This window comes from Symphalangus syndactylus, chromosome 1 (assembly GCF_028878055.3).
Source record: "Symphalangus syndactylus isolate Jambi chromosome 1, NHGRI_mSymSyn1-v2.1_pri, whole genome shotgun sequence".
In the NCBI taxonomy this organism is placed as follows: Eukaryota; Metazoa; Chordata; class Mammalia; order Primates; family Hylobatidae; genus Symphalangus; species Symphalangus syndactylus.
This window is the reverse complement of record NC_072423.2, coordinates 54,859,798-54,873,365: the sequence shown is the minus strand read 5'-3', so window position 1 is coordinate 54,873,365 and position 13,568 is coordinate 54,859,798.

The following is a 13,568-nucleotide window of genomic DNA, read 5'->3' as shown; positions in this document are numbered from 1 at the left end:
TTCCAACATGGTGCTGGCCCTCAGAGGGCCTGCCAGTTACCCTCTCTCTTCTTGGGATAGCAGCAAAACAAGGTTCCCTTGTTCTTTGGGTAGTTGACCCTACAATCTAAACATAACCAATTAGACCAGAAATGCATGCCTGACACAAATATAGCCATCTAATGCAGTATTTCAGAATCATCTAGAGCATTTCTTATAAACCAGTCTTGTAGGAACAAGCACAGAGCTACAGGATCAAATTTCCCAAGAAAGGAGTATGAATTCTATATTATAAAATACCACCACGTGATTCTGATGATTAACCAAGTTTGGAAACCCATAATTAGAACACAAAGAGACATATGAAGTGGCCTGAGACTTCTTCACAACAGGGCTATGAGGAAGACACCTGTCAGGCCTCTGAGCCCAAGCTAAGCCATCATATCCCCTGTGACCTGCACGTACACATCCAGATGGCCGGTTCCTGCCTTAACTGATGACATTCCACCACAAAAGAAGTGAAAATGGCCTGTTCCTGCCTTAACTGATGACATTGTCTTGTGAAATCCCTTCTCCTGGCTTATCCTGGCTCAAAAGCTCCCCCACTGAGTACCTTGTGACCCCCACTCTTGCCCGCCAGAGAACCACTCCCCCTTTTTCCTTTACCTACCCAAATCCTATAAAACAGCCCCACCCCTATCTCCCTTTGCTGACTCTCTTTTTGGACTCAGCCCACCTGCACCCAGGTGAAATAAACAGCCATGTTGCTCACACAAAGCCTGTTTGGTGGTCTCTTCACACGGACGCGCATGAAATTTGGTGCTGTGACTCGGATCGGGGGACCTCCCTTGGGAGATCAATCCCCTGTCCTCCTGCTCTTTGCTCTGTGAAAAAGATCCACCTATGACCTTAGGTCCTCAGACCCACCAGCCCAAGGAACATCTCACCAATTTTAAATCGAGTAAGCGGCCTCTTTTTACTCTCTTCTCCAACCTCTCTCACTGTCCCTCAACCACTTTCTCCTTTCCACTCTTTAATCTCTCCCTTCTCTTAATTTCAATTCCTTTCATTTTCTGGTAGAGACAAAGGAGACACGTTTTATCCGTGGACCCAAAACTCCGGTGCCGATCACGGATTGGGAAGGCAGCCTTCCCTTGGTGTTTAATCATTGCAGGGACGCCTCTCTGATTATTCACCCATGTTTCAGAGGTGTCAGACCACGCAGGGATGCCTGCCTTGGTCCTTCACCCTTAGTGGCAAGTCCCGCTTTTCTAGGGGAGGGGCAAGTACCCCAACTCCTTCTCTCCGTGTCTCTACCCCTTCTCCGCCTTTCTGGGGGGCAAGAAACCCCCAACCCCTTCTCCTTCACTCTTAGCGGCAAGTCCTGCTTTTCTGGGGGAGGGGCAAGTACCCCAACCTTTTATCTCTGTGCCCCGATCCCTTATTTCCGCACCCTGACCTCTTATATCTCTGCGCCATGATCCCTTATTTCCATGCCCTGACCTCGTATCTCTGTGCCCTGACCCTTTTCCCGCTTTTTCTGGAGGGTAAGAACCCCCGAATCGCTTCTCTCCGTGTCTCTACACTCCCTTTTCTTTAAACTTGCCTCCTTCACTATGGGCAACCCTCCACCCTCCATTCCTCCTTCTTCTCCCTTAGCCTGTGTTCTTAAGAACATAAAACCCTTGGCCGGGTGTGGTGGCTCACGCTTGTAATCCCAGCACTTTGGGAGGCCGAGGTCAGGAGATCGAGACCACGGTGAAACCCCATCTCTACTAAAAATACAAAAAAAAAAATTAGCCGGGCGTGGTGGCGGGCACCTGTAGTCCCAGCTACTTGGAGAGGCTGAGGCAGGAGAATGTCGTGAACCCGGGAGGTGGAGCTTGCAGTGAGCCAAGATCGCGCCACTGCACTCCAGCCTGGGTGACAGAGCGAGACTCTGTCTCAAAAAAAAGAACATAAAACCTCTTCAACTCTCACCTGACCTAAATCCTAAATGCCTTATTTTCTTCTACAATGCTGCTTGACCCCAATACAAACTCGACAGTGGTTCTAAATGGCCAGAAAATGGCACTTTCAATTTCTCCATCCTACAAGACCTAAATAATTTTTGTCGAAAAATAGGCAAATGGTCTGAGGTGCCTGACGTCCAGGCGTTCTTTTACACATCAGTCCCTCCCTAGTCTCTGTGCCCAGTGCAACTTGTCCCAAATCTTCCTTCTTTCCCTCCCGCCCGTCCCCTCAGTCCCAACCCCAAGTGCCGCTGAGTCTTTCTAATCTTCCCTTTCTACAGACCCATCTGACCTCTCCCCTCCTCCCCAGGCTGCTCCTCGCCAGGCCGAGAGCTAGGTCCCAATTCTTCCTCAGCCTCCACTCCTCCACCCTATAATCCTTTTATCACCTCCGCTCCTCACACCCAGTCCAGCTTACAGTTTCGTTCCGTGACTAGTTCTTCCCCACCTGCCCAACAATTTCCTCTTAGAAAGGTGGTTGAAGCTAAAGGCATAGTCAAGGTTAATGCTCCTTTTTCTTTATCCAACCTCTCCCAAATCAGTTAGCGTTTAGGCTCTTTCATCAAATATGAAAACCCCAGCCAAGTTCATGGCTTGTTCGGCAGCAACCCTGAGACACTTTACAGCCCTAGACCCTAAAAGGTCAAAAGGCCATCTTATTCTCAATATACATTTTATTACACAATCCGCTCCTGACATTAAATAAAACTCCAAAAATTAAATTCCAGCCCTCAAACCCCAAAACAGGACTTAATTAACCTCACCTTCAAGGTGTACAACAATAAAGTAGAGGCAGCCAAGTAGTGACGTATTTCTGAGTTGCAATTCCTTGCCTCCACTGTGACAAGGACAAACCCTTGCCACATCTCCAGCACACAAGAACTCCAAATGCCCAAACTGCAGCTTCCAGGGGTTCCTCCAGAACCTCCTCCCCCAGGAGCTTGCTACAAGTGCCAGAAATCTGGCCACTGGGCCAAGGAATGCCCACAGCCCGGGATTCCTCCTAAGCCGCGTCCCATCTGTGCAGCACCCCACTGAAAATCAGACTGTTCAACTCACCTGGCAGCCATTCCCAGAGCCTCTGGAACTCTGGCCCAAGGCTCTCTGACTGACTGCTTCCCAGATCTTGGCTTAGCAGTTGAAGACTGACACTGCCCAATTGCCTCAGAAGCCTACAGGACCGTCACAGATCTCTGGGTCACTCTCACAGTGCAAGGTAAGTCCATCCCCTTCTTAATCAATACGAAGGCTACCCACTCCACATTACCTTCTTTTCAAAGGCCTGTTTCCTTTGCCTCCATAACTGTTGTGGGTATTGACAGTCAGTCTTCTAAACCTCTTAAAACTCCCCAACTCTAGTGCCAACTTAGACAATACTCTTTTAAGCCCTCCTTTTTAGTTATCCCCACCTGCCCAGTTGCCTTATTAGGCAGAGACACTTTAAATTATCTGCTTCCCTGACTATTCCTAGGCTACAGCCACACCTCACTACTGCCTTTTCCCCCAGTTCAAAGCCTCCTTCACATCCTCCCCTTATATCTCCCCACCTTAACCCACAAGTATAAGACACCTCTACTCCCTCCTTAGCGACCGATCATGCACCCCTTACCATCCCATTAAAGCCTAATCACCCTTACCCCACTCAACGCCAATATCCCATCCCAGAGCACGCTTTAAAAGGATTAAAGCCTGTTATCACTCGCCTGCTACAGCATGGGCTTCTAAAACCTATAACTCTCCTTACAATTCCCCCATTTTACCTGTCCAAAAACCAGACAAGTCTTACAGATTAGTTCAAGATCTGCGCCTTATCAACCAAATTGTTTTGCCTATCCGCCCTGTGGTGCCAAACCCATATACTCTCCTATCCTCAGTACCTCCCTCTACAACCCATTATCCTGTTCTAGATCTCAAACATGCTTTCTTTACTATTCCTTTGCACCCTTCATCCCAGCTTCTCTTCGCTTTCACTTAGACTGACCCTGACACCCATTAGGCTCAGCAAATTACCTGGGCTGTACTGCTGCAAGGCTTCACAGACAGCCCCCATTACTTCAGTCAAGCCCAAATTTCATCCTCATCTGTTACCTATCTCAGCTTAATTCTCATAAAAACACACGTGCTCTCCCTGCTGATAGTGTCTAATTAATCTCCCAAACCTCAATCCCTTACAAAACAACAACTCCTTTCCTTCCTAGGCATGGTTAGTGCAGTCAGAATTCTTACACAAGAGCCAGGACCGCACCCTGTAGCCTTTCTGTCCAAATAACTTAACCTTACTCTTTTAGCCTCGCCCTCATATCTGCGTACAGCGGCTGCCGCTGCTTTAATACTTTTAGAGGCCCTAAAAATCACAAACTATGCTCAACTCACTCTCTACATTTCTCATAACTTCCAAAATCTATTTTCTTCCCTACACCTGACACGTATACTTTCTGCTCCCCGGCTCCTTCAGGTATACTCACTCTTTGTTGAGTCTCCCACAATTACCATTGTTCCTGACTCGGACTTCAATCTGGCCTCCCACATTACTCTGGATACCGCACCTGACCCTCATGACTGCATCTCTCTGATCCACCTGACGTTCATCCCATTTCCCCACATTTCCTTCTTCCCTGTTTCTCACCCTGATCACACTTGGTTTATTGATTGCAGTTCCACCAGGCCTAATTGCCACTCACTGGCAAAGGCAGGCTATGCTATAGCATCTTCCACATCAATCATTGAGGTACCGCTCTGCCCCCCTCCACTCCCTCTCAGCAAGCTGAACTAGTTGCCTTAACTCAATCCCTCACTCTTGCAAAAGGACTACGCTTCAATATCTATACTGACTCTAAATATGCCTTTCATATTCTGCACCACCATGCGGTCACATAGGCTGAAAGAGGTTTCCTCACTACGCAAGGGTCCTCCATCATTAATGCCTCTTTAATAAAAACTCTACTCAAGGCCGCTTTACTTCCAAAGGAAGCTGGGGTCATTCACTGGAAGGAGCATCAAAAGGCGTCAGATCCCATTGCTCTAGGCAACGCTTATGCTGATAAGGTGGCTAGACAGGCAGCTAGCTTTCCAACTTCTGTCTCTCACAGCAATGCTTATGTTGATAAGGTGGCTAGACAAGCAGCTAGCTCTCCAACTTCTGTCCCTCACGGCCAGTTTTTCTCCTTCACATCGGTCACTCCCACCTACTCCTCTCCTGAAACTTCCACCTATCAATCTCTTCCCACACAAGGCAAATGGTTCTTAGACCAAGGAAAATATCTCCTTCCAGCCTCACAGGTCCATTCTATTCTGTCGTCATTTCATAACCTCTTCCAAGTAGGTTACAAGGAACCTAGCCCGTCTCTTAGAACCCCTCATTTCCTTTCCATCATGGAAACCTATCCTCAAGGAGATCACTTCTCAGTGTTCCATCTGCTATTCTACTGCCCCTCAGGGATTGCTCAGGCCCCCTCCCTTCCCTATACAGCAAGCTCAGGGATTTGCCCCTGCCCAGGACTGGCAAATTTACTCACATGCCTCGAGTCAGAAAACTAAAATACCTCCTAGTCTGGGTAGACACTTTCACCGGATGGGTAGAGGCCTTTCCCACAGGGTCTGAGAAGACCACCAAGGTCATTTCTTCCCTTCTGTCACATATAATTCCTCGGTTTGGCCTTCCCACCTCTATACAGTCTGATAACGGACCAGCCTTTACTACTCAAATCACCCAAGCAGTTTCTCAGGCTCTTGGTATTCAGTGGAACCTTCATATCCCTTACCATCCTCAATCTTCAGGAAAGGTAGAATGGACTAATGGTCTTTTAAAGACACACCTCACCAAGCTCAGCCACCAACTTAAAAAGGACTGGACAATACTTTTACCACTTTCCCTTCTCAGAAGTCAGACCTGTCCTCAGAATGCTACAAGGTACAGCCCATTTAAGCTCCTGTATAGATGCTCCTTTTTATTAGGCCCCAGTCTCATTCCAGACTCCAGACCAACTTAGACTGTGCCCCAAAAAGACTTGTCATCCCTACTATCTTCTGTCTAGTCATACTCCTATTCACCGTTCTCAACTACTCATACATGCCCTGCTCTTGTTTACACTGCCGGTTTACACTGTTTCTCCAAGCCATCACAGCTGGTATCTCCTCGTGCTATCCCCAAACTGCCACCCTTAACTCTTGAAGTAAATAAATATTCTTTGCTGGCAGGACTATGCTGAATCTCCTTAGGCACTCTCTAATCAGATGTCCTGAGTCGTCCCAATTCTTACACATTTTATACCTGTTTTTCTCCTTCTCTTATTCCATTTAGTTTTTCAATTCATACAAAACTGTATCCAGGCCATCACCAATAATTCTAAATGACAAATCTTCCTTCTAACAACCCTACGATATCACCCCTTACCACAAAATCTTCCTTCAGGTTAATCTCTCCCACTCTAGGTTCCCACGCTGCCCCTAATCCCACTCGAAGCAGCCCTGAGAAACATCGCCCATTATCTCTCCATACCACCCCCAAAAATTTTCACCGTCCCAACACTTTACCACTATTTCGTTTTATTTTTCTTATTAATATAAGAAGACAGGAATGTCAGGCCTCTGAGCCCAAGCTAAGCCATCATATCCCCTGTGACCTGCACGTACACATCCAGATGGCTGGCTGCCTTAACTGGTGACATTCCACCACAAAAGAAGTGAAAATGGCCTGTTCCTGCCTCAAGTGATGACACTGCCTTGTGGAATTCCTTCTCCTGGCTCATCCTGGCTCAAAAGCTCCCTCACTGAGTACCTTGTGACCCCCACTCCTGCCTGCCAGAGAACAACCCTCCTTTTTCCTTTACCTACCCAAATCCTATAAAACAGCCCCACCCCTATCTCCCTTTGCTGACTCTCTTTTCGGACTCAGCCCACCTGCACCCAGGTGAAATAAACAGCCATGTTGCTCACACAAAGCCTCTTTGGTGGTCTCTTCACATGGACGTGCATGAAAACACCCAATCAGATTTTCCCCTTGGGGTGTTCGAAGGTGACATACGTGGATAGAAAACAGAGTCCTGGCCCGGCGCGGTGGTTCATGCCCATAATCCCAGTACTTTGGGAGGCCAAGGCGGGTGGATCATCTGAGGTCAAGAGTTCGAGAACAGCCTGGCCAACATGGTGAAACCCCGTCTCTACTAAAAATACAAAAATCAGCCAAGTGTGCTGGTGGGTGCCTGTAATCCCAACTACTCAGGAGACTGAGGCGGAAGAATCGCTTGAACCGGGAGGCAGAGGTTGCAGTGAGACAAGATTGTGTCACTGCACTCCAGCCTGGCAACAGAGCAAGATTCCATCTCAAAAACAAAACAAAACAAAACAAAACAAAAGAGAAAAAAGAAAAGAAAACAGTCCTGAGCAGAAAAACCTGAGAGACTCTCAGAGAGACAACTGTGTGGGGAAAAGAAAGAGAGATGAGACTGTTACTGTGTCTACGTAGAAAGAAGTAGACATAAGAGACTCCATTTTGTTCCGTACTAAGAAAAATTTTTCTGCCTTGAGATGCTGTTAACCTGTAACCCTACCCCCAACCCTGTGCTCGCAGAAACATGTGCTGTGTCGACCCAAGGTTTAATGGATTTAGGGCTATGCAGGATGGGCTTTGTTAAGTGCTTGAAGGCAGCATGCTTGTAAAAAGTCATCACCACTCCCTAATCTCCAGTACCCAGGGACACAAAACACTGCGGAAGGCCGCAGGGACCTCCGCCTAGGAAAGCCGGGTATCGTCCAAGGTTTCTCCCCATGAGATAGTCTGAAATATGGCCTCGTGGGAAGGCAAAGACCTGACCATCCCCCAGCCCGACACCCGTAAAGGGTCTGTGCTGAGCATTAGTAAAAGAGGAAGGCCTCTTTGCAGTTGAGATAAGAGGAAGGCATCTGTCTCCTGCTTGTCCCTGGGCAATGGAATGTCTCGGTGCAAAACCGATTGTATGTTCCATCTACTGAGATAGCAGAAAACCGCCTTAAGGCTGGAGGTGAGACATGCTGGCCGCAATACTGCTCTTTAATGCACCAGATATATTTATGTATCTGCACATCAAAGCACAGCACATTTTCTAATCTTGATTATGACACAGAGACATTTGTTCACATGTTTTCCTGCTGACCCTCTCCCCACTATTACCCTATTGTCCTGCCACATCCCCCTCTCCGAGATGGTAGAGATAATGATCAATAAATACTGAGGGAACTCAGAGACTGGTGCCAGCGTGGGTCCTCTGTATGCTGAGTGCCAGTCCCCTGGGCCTACTTTTTCTTTCTCTATACTTTGTCTCTGTGTCTCTTTCTTTTCTCAGTCTCTCATCCCACCCAACAAGAAACACCCACAGGTGTGGAGGGGCAGGCCACTCCTTCACAACTGTAAACTCATAGGTAGAGACCATGGGGAAGACAGAAATTTAAGCAAAGGTAGTATTACCTGGATTCATTAGAGGGATTGGCAGCAGAAACAGTACTAAAATGGAAGTACCATTAGAACCTGAAGCGATGGTGGAGCAGTAGACAGACGAGCTGCCGATGTGATACCCGGATGCAAAATAGCGTGCTAGGTCCACAGTACTGAAAGCTCAGTAACTGGGATGGTTTCTTCTGCTTCTTGACTTTCTTTTGGTTTCCTACGATAAACCCCCATCACCTGAGATACCCTAAAAGACCTAATTCACTCACTGGTTTTACTTCTTGAAAAAGAAGAAAGGATTTTTAGAGGAGCATGCCCTTTCTTTTTTTTTTTTTTTTTTTTTTGAGACGGAGTCTTGCTCTTTCACCCAGGCTGGAGTGCAGTGGCGCAACCTTGGCTCACTGCAAGCTCCGCCTCCCGGGTTCACGCCATTTTCCTGCCTCAGCCTCCCGAGTAGCTGGGACCACAGGCGCCCGCCACCGCGCCTGGCTAATTTTTTGTATTTTTAGTAGAGACGGGGTTTCACCTTGTTAGCCAGGATGGTCTCAATCTCCTGACCTCGTGATCCGCCCATCTCGGCCTCCCAAAGTGCTGGGACTACAGGCGTGAGCCACCGCGCCCGGCCGGAGCATGCCCTTTCAAGGGCCATAGCAAAGGCTTCTGAAGCACGATTTCAGTCATTACACTAACTGAGGTGAACAGATAATGTATCACATCTATTAACTTACAAAAGCAACACTGTGCTGGTGTGTGTGTGTGTGTGTGTATGTGTGCATGTGTGTGCTCACCTTACTCTATACAAGTAACAAATCTCTGGCTTTGACAGAAAACTAGGAAGAGATTTATTTCTGAGAATTAAACGCTTTAAAACAGTTCCTTGAAAGCAACGAACCAGCCCAGGTAAATACCATTTGTGAAGACTCCTGGGAGTGACAGCCAGGCTTAGTCTGGCAACACCTGGGCTTCTCTCTCTTTTGAAAAATTTAACATTAAATTTACATAAGTAGGCTCATCTCTTAACATTCAAAATGGCAACAGTATAAAAGCTACTATAAGAAAATTTAACAGGTGACAGAACAGAGCCCTCAGAAATAATACCACACACCTACAACCATCTGATCTTTGACAAACCTGACAAAAACAAGAAATGGCGAAAGGATTCCCTATTTAATAAATGGTACTGGGAAAACTGGCTAGCCATATGGAGAAAGCTGAAACTGGATCCCTTCCTTACACCTTATACAAGAATTAACTCAAGATGGATTAAAGACTTATATGTTAGACCCAAAACCATAAAAACCCTAGAAGAAAACCTAGGCAATACCATTCAGGACATAGGCGTGGGCAAGGACTTCATGACTAAAACACCAAAAGCAATGGCGACAAAAGCCAAAATAGACAAATGGGATCTAATTAAACTAAAGAGCTTCTGCACAGCAAAAAAAAAAAAAAAAATACCATCAGAGTGAACAGGCAACCTACAGAATGGGAGAAAATTTTTGCAATCTACTCATCTGACAAAGGGCTAATATCCAGAATCTACGAAGAACTTAAAGAAATTTACAAGAAAAAAATCATACAACCCCATCAAAAAGTGGGCGAAGGATATGAACATATACTTCTTAAAAGAAGACATTTATGCAGCCAACAGACACATGAAAAAATGCTCATCATCACTGGCCATCAGAGAAATGCAAATCAAAACCACAATGAGATACCATCTCACACCAGTTAGAATGGCAGTCATTAAAAAGTCAGGAAACAACAGGTGCTGGAGAGGATGTGGAGAAATAGGAACACTTTTACACTGTTGGTGGGACTGTAAACTAGTTCAACCATTGTGGAAGTCAGTGTGGCGATTCCTCAGGGATCTAGAACTAGAAATACCATTTGACCCAGTCATCCCATTACTATAATCCAAAGGATTATAAATCATGCTGCTATAAAGACATGTGCACATGTATGTTTATTGTGGCACTATTCACAATAGCAAAGACTAGGAACCAACCCAAATGTCCATCAATGATAGACTGGATTAAGAAAATGTGGCACATATACACCATGGAATACTATGCAGCCATTAAAAAGGGATGAGTTCATGTCCTTTGTAAGAATATGGATGAAGCTGGAAACCATCATTCTGAGCAAACTATTGCAAGGACAGAAAACCAAACACCACATGTTCTCACTTAGGTGGGAATTGAACAATGAGAACATTTGGACACAACAACAGGTCGCCTGTTCACTCTGATGGTATTTTTTTTTGCTGTGCAGAAGCTCTTTAGTTTAATTAGAACCCCATTTGTCTATTTTGGCTTGGACACAGGGTGGGGAACAGCACACACCAGGGCCTGTCGTGGGATGGGGGGAGGGGGGATAGCATTAGGAGATATACCTAACGTAAATGACGAATTAATGGGTGCAGCACACCAATATGGCACATGTATACATATGTAACAAACCTGCACGTTGTGCACATGTACCCTAGAACTTAAAGTATAATAAAAATAAATAAATAAACAAAAAATTAAAATTAAAAAAAGAAAATTTAACAGGTGAAAATGTGAACTTAATTTAAATTAACAAATTGAAGAGCTTCCTTTGTATAAAACTTTATTAGTGGGACATTGTTTTGATCATTACAAATAATTTTAATTTTCAAAGTAGCTCTTTTTATAGATCACTAACCAAATATACACATATGTGTATTTTAATGTTATACACTAGGAAGTATCACACACACATGACATTTTCTAATACACAAATGGAGAACATGTAATTTTAAATTCCAACCCTACAATCACTTAAAAGTTAATATAAATCAGAGTTTAATTTTTTCAATCAAGATCAGCTTTTCTTTCCTTTTAAAATAGTATGTTTCCTATCATACCATTCCATCCCAGAAAAAAATAAAAGAAATAATTAAAAATACTACAGAATATGAGAGTTGTGATATCCCTGTCATAAATAAGGAACTAAAGGTAAAACTGATTTTCCTGCAAAGAGTTAAAAATCCTTTATAATATCACATCATCTCATAAGGGGGAAGGGTTACACTAAGTATAGAACATCTTGAATGCCTGCAAAGCCAAAATGGTGAATAATAAAAAGGAAATAAGCTGTGAACCAGGTGTCAGCCTCCTCAAAGAGAAAAGTTTGTGTGAATATTGGGAACCCTAGAATTGCTTTATCAGTCATCTGAGGACATCCAGACTGCAGAACAATTGTCTTGATCTGCAAAGAATTTCTGCTTATCTTCCGACAGTTGTGGTGTAATACTAAGAAATAAATGTCTAGCACAGACTTTCTGTTTATGATGTTACACTACAGGGTATATATAAAAATGGTTTCTAAGGCTATCCTTACTCCTTGGTTCTTGGCTAGCAATCTTAACAATTTCTTGATATGACACTTTTTTTCCTTTAAGATTTTACTCTAAGGATAATTTTCCAAGTGGGTTGCATTCTAAAATTGTTTTGCTACTCTTAACATTACTCAAAAAAAAAGCTTCTCCGAAGTGCAAAGGTATTTTCAAGGGATTTAATGGCTGCTTTCTGTTGGGAGATAATTCTCCATGAATCTCTTGCATTTCTGCATCTCTTGTGAGCCAAAGCATTAACTTCCATTTTGTTTCAGACTACCTTTTCCTGGATGTTTGTGTCAGCCTTGGAAGATTGAGATCTGTCTCTCTCTAAAACTTACAGTTGATTGCTTCCTGTCCAGTATAACAAAGCTAATATATCCCCCTACAGTGAAGGTCAGGCAGGTTTGCTTGCAGCCCTCTATAATAGATATTTTATAAATATTTTATATATTTTGAATTTATATAGTTTGAATCTATGTTGCCCCACAATCAACCAGTGAAAGCCCATTGAGACAAATGGAACAATGAAGACTGAAATTTAAACTTTCGTTTCAATGTGGAAATTTTGCTATTTGGGCAATTTCACTCGTTTAGAAAACAGACTGTAGTTGGTGTCCTTGTTAACCCCAAGTCTTCACTTAATTCATATTCAGTGCTGCAGCTTATAGTATTAGCTGTGCTTTGGGATCTTAAGGAAGGGCTTAGATTGGCCACAGTCAGGACAAAGCAGCATGAAAAAAGCTGTGGCCAAAGAGAAGCCTGTTACCTGCCAACGGCCAGAAGTGACCCTAGAAGCCTGCACAGCCGCTGCCCAGACAAGAACAACCAGGATGGCTGTGAGTATCCTGGTGGATGATGAGGGGAACCTGGTCAAAGACTAGACTTCTTCTTCTTCTTTTTTTTTTTTTTTTGAGATGAAGTCTCACTCCGTTGCCCAGGCTGGAGTGCAGTGGCGCGATCTCAGCTCACTGCAATCTCTGCCTCCCGCGTTCAAGCGATTCTTCTGCCTCAGCATCCTGAGTAGCTAGGACTACAGGCACGCAGCACCACGCCTGGCTAATTTTTTGTATTTTTAGTAGAGATAGGGTTTCACTGTGTTAGCCAGGATTGTCTCGATCTCCTGACCTTGTGATCCACCCACCTCAGCCTCTCAAAGTGCTGGGATTACAGGCGTGAGCCACCGTGCCCAGCCCAAAGACTAGACTTCTAAAACATCCTCTGGGCCAGGTGTGGTGGCTCACTCTTGTAATCCCAGCACTTTGGGAGGACAAGGCAGGCAGATCACCAGGTCAGGAGTCCGAGACCAGCCTGAACAACATGGTGAAACCCCATCTCTACTAAAAATACAAAAATTAGCCAGGCGTGGTGATGCACACCTCTAGTCCCAGCTACTCGGGAGGCTGAGGCAGGAGAATCGCTTGAACCCAGGAAGGGGAGGTTGCAGTGAGCTGAGATCACACCACTGCACTCCAGCCAGGGTGACAGAGTGAGACTCTGTCTCAGAAAAAAAAAAAAAAAAAAAAGACTCTGGGATAAATGCCCATCAACGATAGACTGGATAAAGAAAATGTGGCACATATACATCATGGAATACTATACAGCCATAAAAAATGAGTTCATGTCCTTTGCAGGGATCTGGATGAAGCTGGAAACCATCATTCTCAGCAAACTAACATAGGAACAGAAAACCAAACACTGCGTGTTATCACTCATAAGTGGGAGCTGAACAATGAGAACACATGGACACGGGGAGGGGAACATCACACACTGGGGCCTGTCGGGAGGTGGAGGG